The sequence below is a fragment of the Calliopsis andreniformis genome, unplaced genomic scaffold (genome assembly GCF_051401765.1).
Source record: "Calliopsis andreniformis isolate RMS-2024a unplaced genomic scaffold, iyCalAndr_principal scaffold0002, whole genome shotgun sequence".
NCBI lineage: Eukaryota > Metazoa > Arthropoda > Insecta > Hymenoptera > Andrenidae > Calliopsis > Calliopsis andreniformis.
The window spans coordinates 18,893,143-18,909,425 of record NW_027480423.1 but is presented as its reverse complement, the minus strand read 5'-3'; positions in this window follow the sequence as shown (position 1 = coordinate 18,909,425).

Sequence of the window (16,283 nt, the reverse complement as noted above, 5' to 3'; positions counted from 1 at the left end):
CGTCACTGTAGCGCGTTCCTCCACCACATCTAATAGCTACGGCCTTAGAAGTCAACGCCAGAAGCACAAAATACAATATAAATACAACAGCTTTTCCATCGTATAAAATGTATAATTGCAAACAGTGTGAAAGTCATGGTCGTTTCTACGTTCCGGGAAACCTAGCCTTCACTCTAGGGCGTTACTCCAACACATGGAATAGCTACGGCCTTAGAAGTCGACGCCAGAAGCATAAAATGCAATAAAAATACAGCAGTCTTTCCGTCGTATAACAGGAGTAATTGCAACCAGAAGGAAGGTGATGGTCATTTCTACGTTCCGGGCAACCTAGGCTTCACTCTAGGGCGTTGGTCAACCAGAGCGTATAGTTAGGGCCTAAGAAGTCAACGTTAGAATCATAAAATACAAAATAAATCCAACAGTTTTTCCGTCGCATAAAAAGTATAATTGCAACCAGTGTGAAAGCTATGGTCACTTCTACGTTCCGGGCAACCTCGGCTTCACTCTAGGGCGTTGCTCCACCAGATCGAAGAGTGAGAGCCTTAGACGTCAACACCAGAAGCAGAAAATGCAATAAAAATGCAACAGTTTTTCCATCGTATAGCATGAATAATTGCAACCAGAGTGAAGGTGATGGTCATTTTTACGCTCCGGGCAACCTAGGCTTCACTCTACGGCGTTGCATCACCAGATCGAATAGTTAGGGCCTTACAAGTCAACGCCAGAAGCATAAAAAACAATAAAAGTACAACAGTTTTTCCATGGTATAACATGAATAATTGCAACCAGTGTGAAAGTAATGGTCTTTTCTACGTTCCCGGCAACCTAGACTTCACTCTAGGGCGTGGTTCCACCACATCGAATAACCACGGCCTTAGATGTCAACGCCAGAATCACAAAATGCAATATAAATACCACAGCTTTTCCATCGTATAAAATGAATAATTGCGAACAGTGTGGAGATGATGGTCATTTCTACGTTCCGGGCTACAGAGGATTCACTCTAGGGCGTTGCTCCACCACATCGAATAGCTACAGCCTTAGAAATCAACGCCAGAAGCATAAAATACAATATAAATACAACAGCCTTTCCATCGTATAGCATGAGTAATAGCAACCAGTGTTAAAGTTATGGTCATATCTACGTTCCGGGCAACCTAGGCATGACGCTAGGGCGTTGCTCCTCCAGATGGAATAGGTATGGCTATAGAAGCCAATGCCTGAAGCATAAAATACAGTAAAGATACAAGAGCTTCTCCATACTATAACAGGTATAATTGCAACCAGTGTGAAAGTGATGGTCATTTCTACGTTCCGGGCAACCTAGGCTCCGCTCTATGCGGGTCTCCACCAGATCGAATAGCTAGGGACTTAGACTTCAACGCCAGATGCATAAAATACAATAAAAATGCAACAGTTTTTCCATTGTATAACAGGAATAATTGCAAGCAGTGTGAAAGTAATGGTCATTTCTACGTTCCGTGCAACCTAGGCGTCACTGTAGCGCGTTCCTCCACCACATCTAATAGCTACGGCCTTAGAAGTCAACGCCAGAAGCATAAAATACAATATAAATACAACAGCTTCTCCATCGTATAAAATGAATAATTGCAGACAGAGTGAAAGTAATGGTCACTGCTGCGTTCCGGGCAACCTAGGCTCCTCTCTAGGTCGTTGCTCCACCAGATCGAATAGCTAGGGTCTTAGAATTCAACGCCAGATGCATAAAATACAATAAAAATGCAACAGTTTTTCCATCGTATAAAATGAATAGTTGCAGACAGCGTGAAAGTAATGGTCATTTCTACGTTCCGGGCAACCTAGCCTTCACTCTAGGGCGTTGCTCCACAAGATCGAATAGCTAGGGCCTTCGAATTCAACGCCAGAAGCATAAAATACAATATAAATACAACAGCTTTTCCATCGTATAAAATGAATAATTGCAAACAGTGTGAAAGTGATGGTCATTTCTACGTTCCGGGCAACCTAGGCTCCGCTATAGGGCGTTGCTCCACCAGATCGAATAGCTAGGGACTTAGACTTCAACGCCAGATGCATAAAATACAATAAAAATGCAGCAGTTTTTCCATTGTATAACAGGAATAATTGCAAGCAGTGTGAAAGTAATGGTCATTTCTACGTTCCGTGCAACCTAGGCGTCACTCTAGCGCGTTCCTCCACCACATCTAATAGCTACGGCCTTAGAAGTCAAAGCCAGCAGCATAAAAAACAATAAAAGTACAACAGTTTTTCCATGGTATAACATGAATAATTGCAACCAGTGTGAAAGTAATGGTCTTTTCTACGTTCCCGGCAACCTAGACTTCACTCTAGGGCGTTGCTCCACCACATCGAATAACCACGGCCTTAGATGTCAACGCCAGAATCACAAAATGCAATTTAAATACCACAGCTTTTCCATCGTATAAAATGAATAATTGCGAACAGTGTGGAGATGATGGTCATTTCTACGTTCCGGGCTCCATAGGATTCACTCTAGGGCGTTGCTCCACCACATCGAATAGCTACAGCCTTAGAAATCAACGCCAGAAGCATAAAATACAATATAAATACAACAGCCTTTCCATCGTATAGCATGAGTAATAGCAACCAGTGTTGAAGTTATGGTCATATCTACGTTCCGGGCAACCTAGGCATGACGCTAGGGCGTTGCTCCTCCAGATGGAATAGGTATGGCTATAGAAGCCAATGCCTGAAGCATAAAATACAGTAAAGATACAAGAGCTTCTCCATACTATAACAGGTATCATTGCAACCAGTGTGAAAGTGATGGTCATTTCTACGTTCCGGGCAACCTAGGCTCCGCTCTAAGCGGGTCTCCACCAGAACGAATAGCTAGGGACTTAGAAGTCAACGCCAGAAGCATAAAATACAATAAAAATACCACAGTTGTTGCATTGTATAACAGGAATAATTGCAACCAGTGTCAAAGTACTGGTCATTTCTACGTTTCGGGCAACCTAGACTTCACTCTACGGCGTTGCTCCACCAAATCGAATAGCTAGGGCCTTAGAAGTCAACGCCCAAAGCATAAAATACAATATAAATACAACAGCTTTTCCATCGTATAAAATGAATAATTGCAAACAGTGTGAAAGTAATGGTCATTTCTACGTTCCGGGCAACCTAGGCTTCACTCTAGGGCGTAGCTCGACCAGATCGAATAGCTAGGGACTTAGAATTCAACACCAGATGCATAAAATGCAATAAAAATGCAACAGTTTTTCCATTGTATAACAGGAATAATTGCAAGCAGCGTGAAAGTAATGGTCATTTCTACGTTCCGTGCAACGTAGGCGTCACTCTAGCGCGTTCCTCCACCACATCTAATAGCTACGGCCTTAGAAGTCAACGCCAGAAGCATAAAATACAATATAAATACAACAGCTTTTACATCGTATAAAATGAATAATTGCAACCAGTGTGAAAATAATGGTCGTTTCTACGTTCCCGGCAACCTAGGCTTCACTCTAGGGCGTAGCTCGACCAGATCGAATAGCTAGGGACTTAGAATTCAACGCCAGAAGCATAAAATACAATAAAAATACAACAGTTTTGCCATCGTATAATAGGAATAATTCCAACCAGTGTGAAGGTAATGGTCATTTCTACGTTCCGTGCAACCTGGGCGTCTCTCTAGCGCGTTCCTCCACCACATCTAATAGCTACGGCCTTAGAAGTCAACGCCATAAGCATAAAATACAACATAAATACAACAGCTTCTCCATCGTATAAAATGAATAATTGCAGACAGAGTGAAAGTAATGGTCATTGCTGCGTTCCGGGCAACCTAGGCTCCTCTCTAGGGCGTTGCTCCACCAGATCGAATAGCTAGGGTCTTAGAACTCAACGCCAGATGCATAAAATACAATAAAAATGCAACAGTTTTTCCCTTGTATAACTGGAATAATTGCAAGCAGTGTGAAAGTAATGGTCATTTCTACGTTCCGTGCATCCTAGGCGTAACTCTAGCGTGTTCCTCCACCACATCTAATAGCTACGGCCTTAGAAGTCAACGCCAGAAGCATAAAATACAATAAAAATATAACAGTTTTTCCATGGTATAACAGGAATAATTGCAACCAGTGTGAAGGTAATGGTCGTTTCTACGTTCCCGGCAACCTAGACTTCACTCTAGGGCGTTGCTCCACCACATCGAATAACCACGGCCTTAGATGTCAACGCCAGAATCACAAAATACAATATAAATACCACAGCTTTTCCATCGTATAAAATGAATAATTGCAAACAGTGTGGAGATGATGGTCATTTCTACGTTCCGGGCTACATGGGATTCACTCTAGGGCGTTGCTCCACCACATCGAATAGCTACAGCCTTAGATGTCAACGCCAGAAGCATAAAATACAATATAAATACAACAGCCTTTCCATTGTATAGCATGAATAATAGCAACTAGTGCGAAAGTTATGGTCATATCTACGTTCCGGGCAACCTAGGCATGACGCTAGGGCGTTGCTCCTCCAGATGGAATAGGTATGGCTATAGAAGTCAATGCCTGAAGCATAAAATACAGTAAAGATACAAGAGCTTCTCCATCGTATAACAGGTATAATTGCAACCAGTGTGAAAGTGATGGTCATTTCTACGTTCCGGGCAACCTAGGCTCCGCCCTATGCGGTGCTCCACCAGATCGAATAGCTAGGGACTTAGAAGTCAACGCCAGAAGCATAAAATACAATATAAATACAACAGCTTTTCCCTCGTATAAAATGAATAATTGCAAACAGTGTGAAAGTAATGGTCATTTCTACGTTCCGGGCAACCTAGGCTCCGCTCTAGGGCGTTGCTCCACCAGATCGAATAGCTAGGGACTTAGAATTCAACACCAGATGCATAAAATGCAATAAAAATGCAACAGTTTTTCCATTGTATAACAGGAATAATTGCAAGCAGTGTGAAAGTAATGGTCATTTCTACGTTCCGTGCAACGTAGGCGTCACTCTAGCGCGTTCCTCCACCACATCTAATAGCTTCGGCCTTAGACGTCAACGCCAGAAGCATAAAATACAATATAAATACAACAGCTTTTCCATCGTATAAAATGAATAATTGCAGACAGAGTGAAAGTAATGGTCATTGCTGCGTTCCGGGCAACCTAGGCTCCTCTCTAGGGCGTTGCTCCACCAGATCGAATAGCTGGGGCCTTAGAATTCAACGCCAGAAGCATAAAATACAATATAAATACAACAGCTTTTCCATCGCATAAAATGAATAATTGCAAACAGTGTGAAAGTGTTGGTCATTTCTACGTTCCGGGCAACCTAGGCTCCGCTCTAGGGCGTTGCTCCACCAGATCGAATAGCTAGGGACTTAGACTTCAACGCCAGATTCATAAAATACAATAAAAATGCAACAGTTTTTCCATTGTATAACAGGAATAATTGCAAGCTGTGTGAAAGTAATGGTCATTTCTACGTTCCGTGCATCCTAGGCGTAACTCTAGCGCGTTCCTCCACCACATCTAATAGCTACGGCCTTAGAAGTCAACGCCAGAAGCATAAAATACAATAAAAATACAACAGTTTTTCCATGGTATAACAGAAATAATTGCGACCAGTGTGAAAGTAATGGTCGTTTCTACGTTCCCGGCAACCTAGACTTCACTCTAGGGCGTTGCTCCACCACATCGAATAACCACGGCCTTAGATGTCAACGCCAGAATCACAAAATGCAATATAAATACCACAGCTTTTCCATCGTATAAAATGAATAATTGCAAACAGTGTGGAGATGATGGTCATTTCTACGTTCCGGGCTACATAGGGTTCAATCTAGGGCGTTGCTCCACCACATCGAATAGCTACAGCCTTAGAAGTCAGCGCCAGAAGCATAAAATACAATATAAATACAACAGCCTTTCCATCGTATAGCATGAGTAATAGCAACCAGTGTGAAAGTTATGGTCATATCTACGTTCCGGGCAACGTAGGCATGACGCTAGGGCGTTGCTCCTCCAGATGGAATAGGTATGGCCTTAGAAGTCAACGCCAGAAGCACAAAATACAATATAAATACAACAGCTTTTCCATCGTATAAAATGAATAATTGCAAACAGTGTGAAAGTCATGGTCGTTTCTACGTTCCGCGAAACCTAGCCTTCACTCTAGGGCGTTACTCCAACACATCGAATAGCTACGGCCTTAGAAGTCAACGCCAGAAGCATAAAATGCAATAAAAATACAGCAGTTTTTCCGTCGTATAACAGGAGTAATTGCAACCAGAGTGAAGGTGATGGTCATTTCTACGTTCCGGGCAACCTAGGCTTCACTCTAGGGCGTTGGTCAACCCGAGCGTATAGTTAGGGCCTAAGAAGTCAACGTTAGAATCATAAAATACAAAATAAGTACAACAGTTTTTCCATCGCATAAAAAGTATAGTTGCAACCAGTGTGAAAGCTATGGTGACTTCTACGTTCCGGGCAACCTCGGCTTCACCCTAGGGCGTTGCTCCACCAGATCGAAGAGTGAGAGCCTTAGACGTCAACACCAGAAGCAGAAAATGCAATAAAAATGCAACAGTTTTTCCATCGTATAGCATGAATAATTGCAACCAGAGTGAAGGTGATGGTCATTTTTACGCTCCGGGCAACCTAGGCTTCACTCTACGGCGTTGCATCACCAGATCGAATAGTTAGGGCCTTACAAGTCAACGCCGGAAGCATAAAATACAATAAAGATGCAACAGTTTTTCCATCGTATAAGAGGAATAATTACAACCAGTGTGAAGGTAATGGTCATTGCTGCGTTCCGGGCAACCTAGGCTTCACTCTAGGGCGTTGCTCCACCAGATCGAATAGCTAGGGACTTAGAATTCAACTCAAGAAGCATAAAATACAATAAAAATACAACAGTTTTTCCGTGGTATAACAGGAATAATTGCAACCAGTGTGAAAATAATGGTCGTTTCTACGTTCCCGGCAACCTATGCTTCACTCTACGGCGTTGCTTCACCAGATCGAATAGTTAGGGCCTTACAAGTCAACGCCGGAAGCATAAAATACAATAAAGATGCAACAGTTTTTCCATCGTATAAGAGGAATAATTACAACCAGTGTGAAAGTAATGGTCACTGCTGCGTTCCGGGCAACCTAGGCTCCTCTCTAGGGCGTTCCTCCACCAGATCGAATAGCTAGGGTCTTAGAATTCAACGCCAGATGCATAAAATACAATAAAAATGCAACAGTTTTTCCATCGTATAAAATGAATAGTTGCAGACAGCGTGAAAGTAATGGTCATTTCTACGTTCCGGGCAACCTAGGCTTCACTCTAGGGCGTTGCTCCACCAGATCGAATAGCTACGGACTTAGAAGTCAACGCCAGAAGCATAAAATACAATATAAATACAACAGCTTTTCCATCGTATAAAATGAATAATTGCAAACAGTGTGAAAGTAATGGTCATTTCTACGTTCCGGGCAACCTAGGCTCCGCTCTAGGGCGTTGCTCCACCAGATCGAATAGCTAGGGACTTGGAATTCAACACCAGATGCATAAAATGCAATAAAAATGCAACAGTTTTTCCATTGTATAACAGGAATAATTGCAAGCAGTGTGAAAGTAATGGTCATTTCTACGTTCCGTGCAACGTAGGCGTCACTCTAGCGCGTTCCTCCACCACATCTAACAGCTACGGCCTTAGAAGTCAACGCCAGAAGCATAAAATACAATATAAATACAACAGCTTTTCCATAGTATAAAATGAATAATTGCAGACAGAGTGAAAGTAATGGTCATTGCTGCGTTCCGGGCAACCTAGGCTCCTCTCTAGGGCGTTGCTCCACCAGATCGAATAGCTAGGGCCTTAGAATTCAACGCCAGAAGCATAAAATACAATATAAATACAACAGCTTTTCCATCGCATAAAATGAATAATTGCAAACAGTGTGAAAGTGATGGTCATTTCTACGTTCCGGGCAACCTAGGCTCCGCTCTAGGGCGTTGCTCCACCAGATCGAATAACCACGGCCTTAGATGTCAACGCCAGAATCACAAAATGCAATATAAATACCACAGCTTTTCCATCGTATAAAATGAATAATTGCAAACAGTGTTAAAGTTATGGTCATATCTACGTTCCGGGCAACCTAGGCATGACGCTAGGGCGTTGCTCCTCCAGATGGAATAGGTATGGCTATAGAAGCCAATGCCTGAAGCATAAAATACAGTAAAGATACAAGAGCTTCTCGATACTATAACAGGTATAATTGCAACCAGTGTGAAAGTGATGGTCATTTCTACGTTCCGGGCAACCTAGGCTCCGCTCTATGCGGGTCTCCACCAGATCGAATAGCTAGGGACTTAGAAGTCAACGCTAGAAGCATAAAATACAATAAAAATACCACAGTTGTTGCATTGTATAACAGGAATAATTGCAACCATTGACAAAGTACTGGTCATTTCTACGTTTCGGGCAACCTAGACTTCACTCTACGGCGTTGCTCCACCAAATCGAATAGCTAGGGCCTTAGAAGTCAACGCCCAAAGCATAAAATACAATATAAATACAACAGCTTTTCCATCGTATAAAATGAACAATTTCAAACAGTGTGAAAGTAATGGTCATTTCTACGTTCCGGGCAACCTAGGCTTCACTCTAGGGCGTAGCTCCACCAGATCGAATAGCTAGGGACTTAGAATTCAACGCCAGAAGCATAAAATACAATAAAAATACAACAGTTTTGCCATCGTATAATAGGAATAATTCCAACCAGTGTGAAGGTAATGGTCATTTCTACGTTCCGTGCAACCTAGGCGTCTCTCTAGCGCGTTCCTCCACCACATCTAATAGCTACGGCCTTAGAAGTCAACGCCATAAGCATAAAATACAATATAAATACAACAGCTTCTCCATCGTATAAAATGAATAATTGCAGACAGAGTGAAAGTAATGGTCATTGCTGCGTTCCGGGCAACCTAGGCTCCTCTCTAGGGCGTTGCTCCACCAGATCGAATAGCTAGGGTCTTAGAATTCAACGCCAGATGCATAAAATACAATAAAAATGCAACTGTTTTTCCATTGTATAACTGGAATAATTGCAAGCAGTGTGAAAGTAATGGTCATTTCTACGTTCCGTGCATCCTAGGCGTAACTCTAGCGCGTTCCTCCACCACATCTAATAGCTACGGCCTTAGAAGTCAACGCCAGAATCACAAAATGCAATATAAATACCACAGCTTTTCCATCGTATAAAATGAATAATTGCAAACAGTGTGGAGATGATGGTCATTTCTACGTTCCGGGCTACATAGGATTCACTCTAGGGCGTTGCTCCACCACATCGAATAGCTACAGCCTTAGAAGTCAACGCCAGAAGCATAAAATACAATATAAATACAACAGCCTTTCCATCGTATAGCATGAGTAATAGCAACCAGTGTGAAAGTTATGGTCATATCTGCGTTCCGGGCAACGTAGGCATGACGCTAGGGCGTTGCTCCTCCAAATGGAATAGGTATGGCCTTAGAAGTCAACGCCAGAAGCACAAAATACAATATAAATACAACAGCTTTTCCGTCGTATAACAGGAGTAATTGCAACCAGAGTGAAGGTGATGGTCATTTCTACGTTCCGGGCAACCTAGGCTTCACTCTAGGGCGTTGGTCAACCAGAGCGTATAGTTAGGGCCTAAGAAGTCAACGTTAGAATCATAAAATACAAAATAAATACAACAGTTTTTCCATCGCATAAAAAGTATAGTTGCAACCAGTGTGAAAGCTATGGTCACTTCTTCGTTCCGGGCAACCTCGGCTTCACCCTAGGGCGTTGCTCCACCAGATCGAAGAGTGAGAGCCTTAGACGTCAACACCAGAAGCAGAAAATGCAATAAAAATGCAACAGTTTTTCCATCGTATAGCATGAATAATTGCAACCAGAGTCAAGGTGATGGTCATTTTTACGCTCCGGGCAACCTAGGCTTCACTCTACGGCGTTGCATCACCAGATCGAATAGTTAGGGCCTTACAAGTCAACGCCGGAAGCATAAAATACAATAAAGATGCAACAGTTTTTCCATCGTATAAGAGGAATAATTACAACCAGTGTGAAAGTAATGGTCATTGCTGCGTTCCGGGCAACCTAGGCTTCACTCTAGGGCGTTGCTCCACCAGATCGAATAGCTAGGGACTTAGAATTCAACTCAAGAAGCATAAAGTACAATAAAAATACAACAGTTTTTCCATGGTATAACAGGAATAATTGCAACCAGTGTGAAAATAATGGTCGTTTCTACGTTCCCGGCAACCTATGCTTCACTCTACGGCGTTGCTTCACCAGATCGAATAGTTAGGGCCTTACAAGTCAACGCCGGAAGCATAAAATACAATAAAGATGCAACAGTTTTTCCATCGTATAAGAGGAATAATTACAACCAGTGTGAAAGTAATGGTCACTGCTGCGTTCCGGGCAACCTAGGCTCCTCTCTAGGGCGTTGCTCCACCAGATCGAATAGCTAGGGTCTTAGAATTCAACGCCAGATGCATAAAATACAATAAAAATGCAACAGTTTTTCCATCGTATAAAATGAATAGTTGCAGACAGCGTGAAAGTAATGGTCATTTCTACGTTCCGGGCAACCGAGGCTTCACTCTAGGGCGTTGCTCCACCAGATTGAATAGCTAGGGCCTTCGAATTCAACGCCAGAAGCATAAAATACAATATAAATACAACAGCTTTTCCATCGTATAAAATGAATAATTGCAAACAGTGTGAAAGTGATGGTCATTTCTACGTTCCGGGCAACCTAGGCTCCGCTATAGGGCGTTGCTCCACCAGATCGAATAGCTAGGGACTTAGACTTCAACGCCAGATGCATAAAATACAATAAAAATGCATCAGTTTTTCCATTGTATAACAGGAATAATTGCAAGCAGTGTGAAAGTAATGGTCATTTCTACGTTCCGTGCAACCTAGGCGTCACTCTAGCGCGTTCCTCCACCACATCTAATAGCTACGGCCTTAGAAGTCAACGCCAGAAGCATAAAAAACAATAAAAGTACAACAGTTTTTCCATGGTATAACATGAATAATTGCAACCAGTGTGAAAGTAATGGTCCTTTCTACGTTCCCGGCAACCTAGGCTTCACTCTAGGGCGTAGCTCCACCAGATCGAATAGCTAGGGACTTAGAATTCAACGCCAGAAGCATAAAATACAATAAAAATACAACAGTTTTGCCATCGTATAATAGGAATAATTCCAACCAGTGTGAAGGTAATGGTCATTTCTACGTTCCGTGCAACCTAGGCGTCTCTCTAGCGCGTTCCTCCACTACATCTAATAGCTACGGCCTTAGAAGTCAACGCCATAAGCATAAAATACAATATAAATACAACAGCTTCTCCATCGTATAAAATGAATAATTGCAGACAGAGTGAAAGTAATGGTCATTGCTGCGTTCCGGGCAACCTAGGCTCCTCTCTAGGGCGTTGCTCCACCAGATCGAATAGCTAGGGTCTTAGAATTCAACGCTAGATGCATAAAATACAACAAAAATGCAACTGTTTTTCCATTGTATAACTGGAATAATTGCAAGCAGTGTGAAAGTAATGGTCATTTCTACGTTCCGTGCATCCTAGGCGTAACTCTAGCGCGTTCCTCCACCACATCTAATAGCTACGGCCTTAGAAGTCAACGCCAGAATCACAAAATGCAATATAAATACCACAGCTTTTCCATCCTATAAAATGAATAATTGCAAACAGTGTGAAAGTAATGGTCGTTTCTACGTTCCCGGCAACCTAGACTTCACTCTAGGGCGTTGCTCCACCACATCGAATAACCACGGCCTTAGATGTCAACGCCAGAATCACAAAATGCAATATAAATACCACAGCTTTTCCATCGTATAAAATGAATAATTGCAAACAGTGTGGAGATGATGGTCATTTCTACGTTCCGGGCTACATAGGATTCACTCTAGGGCGTTGCTCTACCACATCGAATAGCTACAACCTTAGAAGTCAACGCCAGAAGCATAAAATACAATATAAATACATCAGCCTTTCCATCGTATAGCATGAGTAATAGCAACCAGTGTGAAAGTTATGGTCATATCTACGTTCCGGGCAACGTAGGCATGACGCTAGGGCGTTGCTCCTCCAGATGGAATAGGTATGGCCTTAGAAGTCAACGCCAGAAGCACAAAATACAATATAAATACAACAGCTTTTCCATCGTATAAAATGAATAATTGCAAACAGTGTGAAAGTCATGGTCGTTTCTACGTTCCGGGAAACCTAGCCTTCACTCTAGGGCGTTACTCCAACACATCGAATAGCTACGGCCTTAGAAGTCAACGCCAGAAGCATAAAATGCAATAAAAATACAGCAGTTTTTCCGTCGTATAACAGGAGTAATTGCAACCAGAGTGCAGGTGATGGTCATTTCTACGTTCCGGGCAACCTAGGCTTCACTCTAGGGCGTTGGTCAACCAGAGCGTATAGTTAGGGCCTAAGAAGTCAACGTTAGAATCATAAAATACAAAATAAATACAACAGTTTTTCCATCGCATAAAAAGTATAGTTGCAACCAGTGTGAAAGCTATGGTCACTTCTACGTTCCGGGCAACCTCGGCTTCACCCTAGGGCGTTGCTCCACCAGATCGAAGAGTGAGAGCCTTAGACGTCAACACCAGAAGCAGAAAATGCAATAAAAATGCAACAGTTTTTCCATCGTATAGCATGAATAATTGCAACCAGAGTCAAGGTGATGGTCATTTTTACGCTCCGGGCAACCTAGGCTTCACTCTACGGCGTTGCATCACCAGATCGAATAGTTAGGGCCTTACAAGTCAACGCCGGAAGCATAAAATACAATAAAGATGCAACAGTTTTTCCATCGTATAAGAGGAATAATTACAACCAGTGTGAAAGTAATGGTCATTGCTGCGTTCCGGGCAACCTAGGCTTCACTCTAGGGCGTTGCTCCACCAGATCGAATAGCTAGGGACTTAGAATTCAACTCAAGAAGCATAAAATACAATAAAAATACAACAGTTTTTCCATGGTATAACAGGAATAATTGCAACCAGTGTGAAAATAATGGTCGTTTCTACGTTCCCGGCAACCTATGCTTCACTCTACGGCGTTGCTTCACCAGATCGAATAGTTAGGGCCTTACAAGTCAACGCCGGAAGCATAAAATACAATAAAGATGCAACAGTTTTTCCATCGTATAAGAGGAATAATTACAACCAGTGTGAAAGTAATGGTCACTGCTGCGTTCCGGGCAACCTAGGCTCCTCTCTAGGGCGTTGCTCCACCAGATCGAATAGCTAGGGTCTTAGAATTCAACGCCAGATGCATAAAATACAATAAAAATGCAACAGTTTTTCCATCGTATAAAATGAATAGTTGCAGACAGCGTGAAAGTAATGGTCATTTCTACGTTCCGGGCAACCGAGGCTTCACTCTAGGGCGTTGCTCCACCAGATTGAATAGCTAGGGCCTTCGAATTCAACGCCAGAAGCATAAAATACAATATAAATACAACAGCTTTTCCATCGTATAAAATGAATAATTGCAAACAGTGTGAAAGTGATGGTCATTTCTACGTTCCGGGCAACCTAGGCTCCGCTATAGGGCGTTGCTCCACCAGATCGAATAGCTAGGGACTTAGACTTCAACGCCAGATGCATAAAATACAATAAAAATGCATCAGGTTTTCCATTGTATAACAGGAATAATTGCAAGCAGTGTGAAAGTAATGGTCATTTCTACGTTCCGTGCAACCTAGGCGTCACTCTAGCGCGTTCCTCCACCACATCTAATAGCTACGGCCTTAGAAGTCAACGCCAGAAGCATAAAAAACAATAAAAGTACAACAGTTTTTCCATGGTATAACATGAATAATTGCAACCAGTGTGAAAGTAATGGTCCTTTCTACGTTCCCGGCAACCTAGACTTCACTCTAGGGCGTTGCTCCACCACATCGAATAACCACGGCCTTAGATGTCAACGCCAGAATCACAAAATGCAATATAAATACCACAGCTTTTCCATCGTATAAAATGAATAATTGCGAACAGTGTGGAGATGATGGTCATTTCTACGTTCCGGGCTACATAGGATTCACTCTAGGGCGTTGCTCCACCACATCGAATAGCTACAGCCTTAGAAGTCAACGCCAGAAGCATAAAATACAATATAAATACAACAGCCTTTCCATCGTATAGCATGAGTAATAGCAACCAGTGTTAAAGTTATGGTCCTTTCTACGTTCCCGGCAACCTAGACTTCACTCTAGGGCGTTGCTCCACCACATCGAATAACCACGGCCTTAGATGTCAACGCCAGAATCACAAAATGCAATATAAATACCACAGCTTTTCCATCGTATAAAATGAATAATTGCGAACAGTGTGAAAGTGATGGTCATTTCTACGTTCCGGGCAACCTAGGCTCCGCTCTAGGGCGTTGCTCCACCAGATCGAATAGCTAGGGACTTAGACTTCAACGCCAGATGCATAAAATACAATAAAAATGCAACAGTTTTTCCATTGTATAACAGGAATAATTGCAAGCAGTGTGAAAGTAATGGTCATTTCTACGTTCCGTGCAACCTAGGCGTCACTGTAGCGCGTTCCTCCACCACATCTAATAGCTACGGCCTTAGAAGTCAACGCCAGAAGCATAAAATACAATATAAATACAACAGCTTTTACATCGTATAAAATGAATAATTGCAACCAGTGTGAAAGTAATGGTCATTTCTACGTTCCGGGCAACCTAGGCTTCACTCTAGGGCGTAGCTCCACCAGATCGAATAGCTAGGGACTTAGAATTCAACGCCAGAAGCATAAAATACAATAAAAATACAACAGTTTTGCCATCGTATAATAGGAATAATTCCAACCAGTGTGAAGGTAATGGTCATTTCTACGTTCCGTGCAACCTAGGCGTCTCTCTAGCGCGTTCCTCCACCACATCTAATAGCTACGGCCTTAGAAGTCAACGCCATAAGCATAAAATACAATATAAATACAACAGCTTCTCCATCGTATAAAATGAATAATTGCAGACAGAGTGAAAGTAATGGTCATTGCTGCGTTCCGGGCAACCTAGGCTCCTCTCTAGGGCGTTGCTCCACCAGATCGAATAGCTAGGGTCTTAGAATTCAACGCTAGATGCATAAAATACAACAAAAATGCAACTGTTTTTCCATTGTATAACTGGAATAATTGCAAGCAGTGTGAAAGTAATGGTCATTTCTACGTTCCGTGCATCCTAGGCGTAACTCTAGCGCGTTCCTCCACCACATCTAATAGCTACGGCCTTAGAAGTCAACGCCAGAATCACAAAATGCAATATAAATACCACAGCTTTTCCATCCTATAAAATGAATAATTGCAAACAGTGTGAAAGTAATGGTCGTTTCTACGTTCCCGGCAACCTAGACTTCACTCTAGGGCGTTGCTCCACCACATCGAATAACCACGGCCTTAGATGTCAACGCCAGAATCACAAAATGCAATATAAATACCACAGCTTTTCCATCGTATAAAATGAATAATTGCAAACAGTGTGGAGATGATGGTCATTTCTACGTTCCGGGCTACATAGGATTCACTCTAGGGCGTTGCTCTACCACATCGAATAGCTACAACCTTAGAAGTCAACGCCAGAAGCATAAAATACAATATAAATACAACAGCCTTTCCATCGTATAGCATGAGTAATAGCAACCAGTGTGAAAGTTATGGTCATATCTACGTTCCGGGCAACGTAGGCATGACGCTAGGGCGTTGCTCCTCCAGATGGAATAGGTATGGCCTTAGAAGTCAACGCCAGAAGCACAAAATACAATATAAATACAACAGCTTTTCCATCGTATAAAATGAATAATTGCAAACAGTGTGAAAGTCATGGTCGTTTCTACGTTCCGGGAAACCTAGCCTTCACTCTAGGGCGTTACTCCAACACATCGAATAGCTACGGCCTTAGAAGTCAACGCCAGAAGCATAAAATGCAATAAAAATACAGCAGTTTTTCCGTCGTATAACAGGAGTAATTGCAACCAGAGTGCAGGTGATGGTCATTTCTACGTTCCGGGCAACCTAGGCTTCACTCTAGGGCGTTGGTCAACCAGAGCGTATAGTTAGGGCCTAAGAAGTCAACGTTAGAATCATAAAATACAAAATAAATACAACAGTTTTTCCATCGCATAAAAAGTATAGTTGCAACCAGTGTGAAAGCTATGGTCACTTCTACGTTCCGGGCAACCTCGGCTTCACCCTAGGGCGTTGC